Source organism: Petaurus breviceps, unplaced genomic scaffold (assembly GCF_028583685.1).
Source record: "Petaurus breviceps papuanus isolate PSGF00001 unplaced genomic scaffold, PetGlider_PUasm1.0 90897, whole genome shotgun sequence".
Taxonomy (NCBI): domain Eukaryota; kingdom Metazoa; phylum Chordata; class Mammalia; order Diprotodontia; family Petauridae; genus Petaurus; species Petaurus breviceps.
In genome coordinates, this window is record NW_027187374.1 from 14154414 (window position 1) to 14167283 (window position 12870).

The window sequence follows — 12870 nt, forward strand, 5'->3', positions numbered from 1 at the left end:
CTATCCATGGTACTGGTGTTTAAAAATAACAGAGTAAATCTTTAAAATGAGGTTCATGTTGCAAGTAGCATTAATAAAGAGGAAACTGCAGAAGATAATTTATTTTATAGTGGCTTCAGGCTACACTCACACAGCATATATCCTCCTTCTCTCTGCTCTGTAATAATAAAAATAGTCAAAATAAACAATTACCTGGAAAAGTAAATGAACATGTAGAAAAATTTGTGGCATTTTAAGTCATAAATGAATCTATAAAATTTTCCATTTCTTAATAATATAATCTTAATGCATATGAATGTTGTCAACACAAAGAATAAATAACATAACACTAGGAGGACACAAAAGAAAACAATTTAAATCTTGCTCCTGGATGACCTTTTATACCTGTGTTGCATACATAAAGTATGTGTACGCATGTACATGGCAAGAAAAAAAATAGTGGATGTCACAGGCCAAATCTTTAAAAAAATTTTTTTAAAGTACAATCTTGGGATATTGGTGATGGAAGGGGCATCAGAGGCATCACAGTACCAAGAACAATTTTTAAAATTCCCTTTATAACATACTCTATAGTCATTCAATCTTTGCCTGAAAACTTACAGTGAAGAAAAAACCATTAACTACCAGAACAGCTCATTCTACTTTAGGATAGATTGAATTGCTAACAAGTTTCCTTGCCTAAATCTGCCTCATTTCAATTTCTAACCACTGGTCCTAGTTCTTCCAAGTCTAATCTCTCTTCTACATAACATACCTCTCAACATTTGAATAAAGTGATCATATATCCCCTAAGGTTTTAGTCTGATCTAGGCTAAGCATCTCCAGTTTCTTCAACTAAAATGGAATTATAAAATACACGATTCTTCTTTACTCTGCCCTCTTTTCTGGTTTACTTCAGGTTATCATTGTTCTTCCAAAATGTGGCACCCAAAATTCAATACAAAATTCAAGATACGGTCTGATCAGGACATAATACAAACAATTATCTCCCTTATCCTGGATCCTATGTCTTAATGCAACCTAAACCTGCCTCATCTTACTGTCATTCATATGTATCTTGAAATCTAAATTCTCAGATTGTGTTCAGAAGACCTATTAATCAACACTTCCTTCAACTTATATTTTGAAGTTCATGGAATCATAGGATAATCTATTCAGATCTTGGAGGGATAGTAAATACATCTTTCTCACTATAGATGTGGTGTCTGAAGTGAATTTGAATTCTGGGTCTTTATGACTCTAAAACCTATTTTTTAAACTAAGTATGAGCCCTTACATTTATTACTCTGAAATTTTATCTTATTCTATTTGGCAAAGTATTCTAGACCACTGAGATCTTTTTGGATTTATAATCACTTATCCATTGTCTAAACTATACCTCAGTTTTGTGTCATATGTTATTTGATCATTGTTAAAAATTTTAAGGCACGCAAGGAAAAGAACAGATAGGCCTCATGTCAAAATAAACAAAAACTAAAAACAAGCAAACAAAAACAAAGATTCTATTAAGTTTGCTTATGGCTTAAATATTTGATGTAACAACTCTCCTGACCCAAACTCCAGTGTTTAAAGCACACTAAAGGTACACTAAACAAGTTAATATTCACTCAAATTGCCACAGGAATTTATTAGTATATTTGACTAGGCCCTAATATACTTTGTTTTTGTCTAACCTATATCTCTCCATTGTATCCACATGATAATCATGAGAGATTTTGTCAAATGCAATGTTGAAATCTAGGGGGAAAATAATCTATTGCATTCTTCTGATTTGCCAATCTAGTAAAATTTCATTCTATCTTTATGACAAAAAAGTCTTCATGTGGGGTAATCTCATCATCCTGTAAGATGTCAAACCCTAAAAATAAATGACCAAAGAGTCATAGAGGTTATATAACTGTTAACTCAAAAAAAAAAAAACCCAAACAAACCAAAAACCAAAGACCTCACAGAAGTAACCACAACTACTAACTCTGAAAAAATAAAATAAAATAAAACCAAAGAGTTAATAGTGGTTATAAGCAAAAAACTTTCTTATAAGCAAAAAACTCTCAAAAAAACCCCAAACAAACCAAAACCCAAAGACTTCACAGTAATCACAACTACTAACTCTGAAAAAATAAAATAAATTAAAACCAAATAGCTAATAGTGGTTATAAGCAAAAAACTTTCTTTATTCTATTGGAAGAGGGAAACTAGACACACATGTTGGGGTCTCCTCTAGGAGAAGATCCCCTTTAGCTATGTAAATCCCTGAAACATGTAGCAGTAGCTGCACAGTGACCTGTAGCTATGACAATGAGGGAGTAACAACAATGAGACAGTTTTGATATATAGCAGGGCTTTTTGACTGGAACATGGTTCCTACAGATACTTGTCTAAGCTCAGGAACCACCCTCACACCTAGGGCTGGTGTGAAACAATTCTGGAATTTTGCTGCAGCAGAGTTCATCTGGAGGGTGAGCACAAAGGATTGTTGTTATGTCAAGCTCAGGGCACAGCTTGCTTGTTGGGCCTTAGTTCTGGAAAACAGGGTGTCTCCTAATAGTAAAAAGAGAGGAATAAAAAGAGGGGGTGGTCTTGGCATGGAGATCCTGACAAAGATCTTATCAGCTTGGTACTCTACGTCATTACACTACTCTCTGACTGGAGGATAAGGTCATGAATTCCCAACCTCCATTTAAGGAAAGACTCCAGCTGACACATCTCATCTCTCACATGGCTCCACTACCTTGGGACTTCTAACTTCTCCACTAAGGGCCCTTCTCCTTCCCTCCTCCCCTTCTGGCTTTTCATCTTCCTTTTGTGTGTTGTATTCCTTGATTAGATTGTAAGCTTCTTGAGGGTAGGTACTTCTTGGGGGTAGTCTTTTATCCCCCGCATTTGTAGTGTCAGTGCTTAACACAGTACCTGATACATATTAACTATTGCTGACTTGTGGAAGATTCTGCTAAAAGGCAAAAAAAAAAAAAAAAACCAGGAAAAACACTACTTTCATGCATCAATGGAAAGCTAGGCTATTTCTAGTCTAACCTTAGGAATACATTCATCCCAATTTCTATATTAATGTTGACTCATCAGTATGATAATTTCAGAATCCCAGTTCTATTTCCTGTTTTTCTATGTCTGAGTTGTTTCTTATTTACTTTGGACTCAACCATTTCAAAGCAGCCGGAAAGAAACAATTCAAATATAATGGAGCCATAGTCAGGATAACACAAGATTTAGCAGCTTCTACATTAAAGGATCAAAAGGATCAAAAATATGATATTCCAAAAAGTTAGAATAACATCCAAGAATCATCTACTTTGCAAAACTGAGTATAATCCTTTAGTTGGGTACAGAAATCTATCTTGCCCTACAGAGAAGTATGAGGGGAGTGAGAAAAGAAAAGGGGGAGATGATAGATGGGAGAGAAACTGGAAGAGGCACTGGTAAGAAGCCAAACACTTTTGAAGAAAAAGAGTGAAAGGAGAGAGAGAAGGATAAACAGGAGAAAAAAAGCAGGATGAAGGAAAATACAATTATTAGTCAGAACTGTGAATGGGATGTATTCATTCATAAAACAGAAGTAGATAACAGAGTGCAATAAAAACCAGAATCCTACAATATTTTGTTTAGAAGAAACACACTTAAAGCAGAAAGGAACACACAAGAGTATAAAGCCAAGAGACTGAAGCAGAATCAATGATGAAGTGAAAATTTAAAAAGCAGGGGTGGCAATCATGATATCAGATAAAGCAAAAACAAAGCCATATAAAATTAAAAGAGATAAGCAAGGAAACTATATTTTGCTAAAAGGTACCATAGACAACAAAGTAATATCAATACTAAACATAAATGTACCAAATGGTCTAGCATCCAAATTCTTAAAGCAAAAGTTGAATGAATTACAGGAGGAAATAGAGTGTAAACTATATTAGTGAGGGACCTCAAATTTCCCTTCTCAGAACTAAATAAATCTAATTTAAAAAATAAATAAGAAAGAAGTAAAATACATGAAGAGAATTTTTTGAGCAAGAATAACTGCATTTATTTAATTTTAATTTTTCTCTCATCTATCATCTATCTATATGTGCATATATGTATATATAAACACACACTTAACATCTTTTTTAAGGTTTGAGTTCCAAATTCTATTGCTCCTTCCCTTCCCCTCTCCCTGAGACAGTAATCAACCAGACAAAGTCTATACATATGCAATCATGTAAAACATTTCCATGTTAATCGCTTTGTACAAGAAGACCCAAATAAAAGAAAAATGAAAGAAAGAAAGAGGAAAATGTTCAAACAGTGTAAGTTCTTTCTCTGGAGGGAAATAGTGTGCTTCATGATTAGTACTTTGGGATTGTCTTGAATTGTTGTATTGCTGAGAATAGCTCTGACAGATGAATAGAATTTTAGAAAAGTTTGATATGATAAACCTCTGGAGAAAACTGAATGGGAATAGAAAGGAATATACTTTTCTCTCAGTGGCACATGGCACCTAATAAAAATTGACCATGTATTAGGACATAAAAACCACATGACCACATGCAGAAAAGCAGAAATATTAAATGCTTTTTAGTTTTTTTAAAAATCTTTTCAGACTACAATATAATAAAAATTATTCAATAAAGGGCTATGGAAACCTACATTAAAAGCTAACTGAAAACTAAATACTCTAATCCTAAAGAATGAATGGGCCAAAGAACAAATCAAATAAACAATCAATAATTTCATTAAAGAGAATGACAATAGTGAGACAGCATACCAAAATTTATAGGATGCTGTCAAAGCAATACTTGGGGGAGATTTTATATCTCTAAGTGTTTGCATCAGTTAAACAGAGAAAGAGCATGTCACTGAATTGGCATGCAATTAAAAAAAACTGGAAAAAGCAAACAAATTTTAAATGCCCGATTAAAGATAAAATTGGAAGTCCTGAAAAATCAAAGGAGAGATTAATAAAATTGGAAATAAGAAAATCATTGAACTAATAAAGAAAATGAGTTGTTTTATGAAAAAAAATCAACAAAAGAGATAGACCATTATTTAATTTACTTTTTTAAAAGAGAAAGAAAACAAAATTTCTAATATCAAAAATGAAAAAGGAAAATACACCACCAATCAAGAGGAAATTAAAACAATTATTAGGAGTTATTCTGTCCAATTATATGCCAATAAATTTTAAAACCTAAGGGAAATGGATGAATATTTTTAAAAATATAAATTGCTCAAATTAACAGAAGAGGAAATAGAATACTTAAATAACACTAGCTTAGAAAAATAAATTGAACAAGTCATCAGTGTGCTCCCTAAGAAAAAATCACCAGGACCAGACTGTCACAAATGAATTCTACCAAACATTTAAAGAACAATTAATCCCAATACTTTATAAAATGCTTGGAAAAATAGGCAAAGAAGAATTCATATCAAATTCCTTTTACAACACAAATACGGTGCTGATACCTAAACCAGGAAGATCACAGAGAAAAAAAAATATTGAACAATTTCCTTAATGAATATTGATGCAAATCTTTTAAATTAAATACTTTCAAAGAGACTATAGCAATATATCACAAAGATCATACACTATGATCAGGCAGGAATTATACCAGGAATGCAGGGCTGGTTCAATATTAGGAAACCTATTATCGTAATTGACCAATATCAATACCAAAAACAACAGAAATCATATGAATATCTCAATAAATGCAGAAAAAGCTTTTGAGAAAATACAACATTTAATCCTCTTAACAACACTGAAAAGCATAGGAGTAAATGGAGCTTTCCTTAAAATAATAAGGAGTATCTAAAAGCATCCACAAGTATATCTGTAATGGGGATTAAGCTATAAGCCTTCCTTATAAAATCAAGGTTGAAACAAGGATGCCCATTATCACCATTTTTATTCAATATTGCACTAGAAATGCTAGCTGTACCAATAAAATAAGAAAAAGACATTGAGGGAATTTATTTTTCTTTTATATTAATAACCAATTATTAAATCAGGATTAAGGCCTTTTCTCTCCATTTCCTCATTCAGGGACTAGTCCCTGTAGGTCAGTCAACCAGTCTCTGAAGGCCATACCTGATAGAAGAGATTGCTTTGGTTCTTGAGGGTACATGCTCCTCAATTTTGGGCAGGACCCCATCCAATTAGTAGACCTTACTCCTGTTTAGAGTGTAGACAGAGTCTATTCTAGGTGGATTTGTGCCCCAAAGCAATAAGCTCATGTCCTTGTACCCCTCCATTTGAATTTAATGTAACCCAGTTTTATGAGGGAGAAAACCAGCCAGAATAGTCTAGGTATAGGTAGATTCCTTTGTCCAGATTGCTGAAGGTGGCTGAGTCTCATGATCAAGCCACGTTCTCAGCAGGACCTGAAGACTTTTAGCCCACCCCATCACTAATTTTTCAACAATCAGGATTGACTCTTCATCTGTTAGGGACATCTCTTTTCAAAAATTATCTTAAGGCTTTTCATATCTTCATTCTTGGTCTTTGTTTACTGAGAGAAAGCACTGACTATAAGTTTATTGATTATTAGGTAGCCTAATTGATAAATTGTTTATTAATTACACAGAAATTGTGTCTCCTGGGTTTTTCATTCATTACATATTAAAGGAATTAGAAAAGGTAATGAGGAAACAAACTATTACTCTTTGCATATATGATGACATATTTAGAGAACCCTACAGAATCAACTAAAAAAGTAGGTTAAACAATTAACAACTTCAACCAAGTTGCAAGATATAAAATAGACACACATAAATCATTAGCTTTTCTGTTACCAACAAAGTCCAGCAGGAAGAGATAGAGAAATTCCATTTAAAATAATTGCAGACAATATAAAAATACTTGGTTATCTACCTGCCAAGACAAAGCCAGGAACTATATAAACACAATTACAAAATACTTTTCATATAAATAAAATTATAGGTCAAAGTAGCTGGAAAAATAATAATTTTTCATGGGTAGACCAAGTCAATATAAAAATAAAAATTCTATCTAGATTTACTTATTCAGTGCCATACCAATAAAACTACCAAAAATTTATTTTATAGAGCTAGAAAAAAATGATAACAAAATTTATCTGGAAGAACAAAAGATCAAGGATATCAAGGAAATCTATGAAAAAGAACGTGAAAGAAGGCAATTTAGCAGTTTCAGATTTCAAACTATATTACAAAATGGTCATCACCATAACCATTTGGCACTAGCTTAGAAATACAGTGAGCCATCAGTGAAATAGATTAGGTACATGACACAATAATAAATTACCATATTTATCTAGTGTTTGATAAATCCTAAGATGCAAACATTTGGTATAAGAACTCACCATTTGGCAAAAACTGCTGTGAAAACTGGAAAGCAGTTTGGCAGAAACTATATATAGACCAACATCTCATAATACAAACCTAGAATAAGGTCAAAATGGGTATGTAATTTAGACATAAAGGGTGATACAATAATCAAATTAGGGGAGCATGACAGTTTACCTGTCAGACATACAGATAAGGGAAAAATTCATTATGGGACATAAGATGGATAATTTTTATTACATTAAGTTAAAATATTTTTGCACAAACAAAACCATTGCAGCTAAGATTAGAATCAAAGCAGAAAACTGGGGGGACTTTTTTATAGCCAGTTTCTCTGATAAAAGACTCATTTCTCAAATATATAGAGAACTGGGTCAAATTTATAAGAATACAAGTCATTCGGGGGCAGATAGGTGGTATAGTAAATAGAGCACCGGCCCTGGAGTCAGGGGGACCTGAGTTCAAATCCAGCCTCAGACACTTAACACAAAAACTAGCCATGTGATCTTGGGCAAGTCACTTAGCCCCAATTTCCCTCCAAAAAAAAAAAAAAAAGAATACAAGTCATTCCCTAACTGATAAATGGTCAAAGAATGTGAACAGATAGTTTTCATAAAAATAAATTAAAACTATCCAGTCATATAAAAATGCTCTAAATCACTATTAATTAAAGAAATGCAAATTAAAGCACCTTTACAATCCTACGTCATACCTATCAGATAGGCTAATATGACAGAAAAGGGAAATTACAACCGTTAGAGGGAATGTGGAAAAATTAGGACACTACTAATGCACTGTTGGTAAAGCTGTGAACTGAGCCAACCATGCTGAAGGACAATTTGGAACTATGCCCAAATGATTATAAAACTGTAAACCATCTGACCCAGCAATACACTACTAGGTCTCTATCCCAAATGCATTAAAGGAAAAGGAAAAGCACCTATGCCCCAAACATTCATTCATTCATTCATTCATTCATTCATTCATTCATTTATTTATTTATTTGTTTCAGCTCTCAAAAAGAGCACAGAATTGGCAGCAAAGAGCTGGAAATTGAGGGATGCCCAACAGTTGGGGAATGGCTAAACAAGTTGTGGTTTGTGCTATAAGAAATGACAAGCAAGATGCTTTCAAAAAACTTGGGAAGACTTATATGAACTGATACAAACTGAAGTGAGCAGAACCAGAACATTGTACACAGTAACAGTAATACTGTAGGATGATCAACTGTGAGTTACCTAGCTATTCTCAGCAATACCGTGATCCAAGACAGTTCTGAAGGACCTATATAAAAATATCTCCCTCCAGAGAAAGAACTGATGGAGTCTGAATGCAGATCAAAGCATACTTTTTACTTTATTTTTCTTGTTTTTCACTTTGTTTTCTTTTGCCATGCCTAATATGGAAGTATACTTTGCATGACTACATGCATATAATTTATATCAAATTGCTTGCTTTCTCAAGGAGGGAGAGTGGTATGAAGAAGGACTGAATTTGGAACTCAAAAATTTTAAAAATAATTATTAAAGTTATTTTTACATGTAACTGAAAATGCAAATTAATTAATGAATTTAGAAAAGTATAAAGGTCAAATGTGTCTCAAATAAAGAGATTAGATTTCCCTAACCTGCCCCTTTGTGAAGGTGAGAGGTCAACAGATGTTTTATGTCATATTTTTCCAATTTTTTTTATTTATTGTTTATGCAGATTTTTTCTTCTTCCTTTTTTTTGTCTTTAGACATATTATTTTGTTATAAGGGATAGCTCTCTGGGAGGGGAAAAATGAGAAATACTGGGGAAAACTATGAATGTAAAAACAGAAGACATGAATAAAAACTTTTTTAAAAAAGAAAAAAATTAAGCTCTTTGTTCTGTCACAATTGCTCCAAGCTTCTAGTTGAGGAACTTCCTAATACCTAAACATAGGTTAGGTTCCATGCCTCACTTACACTTATGTCTACTTCTAGTCAACCCCTAGCCTCTCTGCTACTGAGGCCAATTTTTCTTTCTGGAAACATTGGTGTAATGAAATAGCAGATTATATACGAATAATCTATATGAATAATATCTGTGGAGATACACGTCAGGAAGCAAAACTGAGGAAAGGGCTAACCTTTCTTCTTGAGACTTCCTTCAACCTGGGTCTTCCCTCCAAGATTCTGTGAAGCTTATGGCTCAATCTTGATGTCTCCCAGCTCTTCTACAATTCTTCCCTCTGCTCTAACTTCTAATATTCATATGCTCAGAATTTCTCCCACTTCTCTGTCTCATGCACTCTGAGAAAACTTTTCTGTCTTATACAAATTATTTATGGTAGGACTTGTCATTGTTCAGTCATTTCAGTTGTCTTATAGTTTGTGACCTCATTTGGAGTTTTCTTGGCAAAGATAAAGGGGCAGTTTGTCATTTTCTTCTCCAGCTCATTTTACAGATGAGGAATTGAGGCAAACAGGCTTAAGTGACTTGCCCAGGGTCACACATCTGGTAAGTGTCTGAGGCAAGATTTGAACTCATGAAGATGAGTCTTTTTTATTCTAGGACCAGCACTCTCTATCTCCTGTGCTATCTAGCTGGATCTATGGTAGGTTCTAATCTCTCATAAAATGACTGTCCAGGTCCTGTTCATACACTGTTTTAAAATACATATATATATTTTTTTATTTAATATTTTATTTTCCCCCAATTACACGTGAAAATAATTTTTGACAGTCTTTTTTAAAATTTTGAGTTCCAAATTCTCTCTGTCCCTCTCTCCCTCATTGAGAAATGAAGCAATTTGATATAGGTTATACATGTGTAGTCATGTAAAACTCATTTCCATATTGATCACATTGTAAAAGAAAACATATACTGCACAAAAAAAAACCCTCAAGAAAAATAAAGGAAAAAAGTATACTTCCATCTGTATTTTGACACCATCAGTTCTTTCTCTGGGGATGGATAACATTTTACACCATAAGTCCTTCAGAGCTGTCTTGGATCATTGCAATGCTAAAAATAACTAAGTAATTCACAGCTGATTGATTATTTTACAATATTTCTGTTACTATGTACAATGTTCTCCTGGTTCTACTCATTTCACTTTGCATCTGTTCATGTAAGTCTTTCCAGGTTTTTCTGAGAGCATCCTGCTCATCATTTCTTATAGCAACATAGTATTCCATCACAATCAATTAACACAACTTGTTCAGCCATTTCCCAATTGATGGGCATCCCCTCAAGTTCCAATTCTTTGCTTCCAGAAAACAGTTGCTATAAATATATTTGTACATATATGTCCTTTTCCTTTTTTATTTCTTTTGCTATACAGACCTAGTAGTGACATTGCTAAGTCAAAGGATATGCATGGTTCTGTAGTTTTTTGGACACTTCCAAATTGCTCTACAGAATGGTTTGCTTAGTTCACAACATCAACAATGTATTAATGTCTTAATTTTCCCACATCTCCTCCAATATTTGTCATTTTTCTTTTCTATCCTATTAAGCAATTTCTTAATTTGCATTTCTCCAAACAATATTGATTTAGAACATTTTTTCATAAGGCTATAGATAGCTTTAATTCTTTCATATGAAAACTGACTGTTCATATCTTTTCATTATTTCTCAATTGGGGAATGGCTCTAATTTTTATAAATAAGACTCAGTTCTCTACAAATTTGAGAAATGAAGCTTTTATCAGACAAACTTGATTTCAAACTTTTTTCACGCTTATGATTGCTAACTGTATTTCTCTCCATCCTATCCTCTCCTGTTTATTCTATTCTCTCTCCTTTCACACTCTCCCTCCTCAAGTGTTTTGCTTCTGACTACTACCTCCCCCAATTGTCCTTCCCTTCTATCACCCCCCTTTTCTCATCTCTTTCCCCTCCTACTTTCCTGTAGAGTAATATAGATTTCTATACAATTGAGCATGCATGTTATTCCCTCTTTGAGACAATTCCAATGAAAGTAAGGTTCAAGAATTCCCTGGCACCTTCCCCAGCTTCACCTCCACTATACAAGCTTTTTCTTGCTACTTTTACATGTGATAGTTTACCCCCATTCTACTTCTCCCTTTCCCTTTCACCCAGTACATTCCTCCTCACCCCTTACTGTTATTTTTTTAGATATTATCCCTTCATATTCAATTCATAGCTGTACCTTCTGTCTATATATACTCTGTCTAACCACCCTAACAATGAGAAAGTTCTTATGAATTACAAGTATCATGTTCCCATGTAGGAATGTAAACAGATAAAACCTTATTAAATCCCTTATGATTTCCCTTTTCTATTTATCTTTTTATGCTTCTCTTGAGTCTTGAATTGAAAGTCAACTTTTCTATTGAGCTCCAGTCTTTTCATCAAGAATGCTTGGAACTTGGCTTTGGGGTGGCTAGGTGGCGCAGTGAATAGAACACCAGCCCTGGAGTCAGGAGGACCTGGGTTCAAATCCGGCCTCAGACACTTGAAACATTTACTAGCCATGTGACCTTGGGCAAGTCACTTAACCCCAAATACTTCCAAAAAGCAAAAAAAAAAAAAAAAGAATGCTTGGAAGTCCCCTATTTCACTGAATGTTTATTTTTTTCCCCTGGGAGATTAAAATCAGTTTTGCTGGGCAGGTGATTCTTGGTTGTAATCCTAGCTCCTTTGCCTTCTGGAATATCATATTCCAAGTCCTTCAATCCTTTAATGTAGAAGCTGCTAAATCTTATGTTATCCTGACTGTGGCTCCACAATACTTGAATTGTTTCTTTCTGGCTGCTTTGAAATATTGTCTCCTTGACCTGGGAGCTCTGGAATTTGGCTATAATATTCCTGGAAGTTTTCATTTTGGGATCTCATTCAGGAGGTGATTGGTAGATTCTTTCTATTTCTATTTTACCCTCTGGTTCCAGAACATCAGGGCAGTTTTCCTTGATAATTTCTGGAGAGATGATGTTGAGGTTCTTTTTCTGATCATGCCTTTCAGGTAGTCTGATCATTTTAAAATTATTTCTCCTAGATCTATTCTCCAGGTCAGTTGTTTTTCAAATGAGATTTTTTTCTATTTTTTTTATACTTTTGGTTTGTATTGCTTCTTGATTTTTCATAAAGTCATTAGCTTCCATTTTTTCAATTCTAATTTTTAAGAAATAATTTTCTTCAGTGAGCTTTTGCACTTTTTTTCCCATTTGGCCAATTCTGCTTTTTAAGAAACTCTTCTCTTCAGTCAACTTTTTTTTATTCTGATTTTCAAAGCATCCTTCTTCTCCTCACTGGCTTTTGTAATAGTAATGGTAATTTGAAGATCCTCCCTGCCCCTTAATAAACCTAAGGGAATTTGAAGACCTTCCCTGATTTGACGACATTCCCTGCCCCCTAACAGGCTGAATGTAATTACGTGGAGCCTGTGGTGGGAGGAGTTTGCTGAAGGGTGGAGCAGAGCCCACAGGAAACTGGGAGTCAGAGCAATTAGAGAGGAAGTGAGGAGAGGATGCACCCACAGGTCAGGCTTGTGAGTAAATGTTGGTTTGTGAGAAGGCTATAGGATGGTGTGGCTCTCTGTGGTGTTATGGTTTATTAACTTCTATATTGCTAT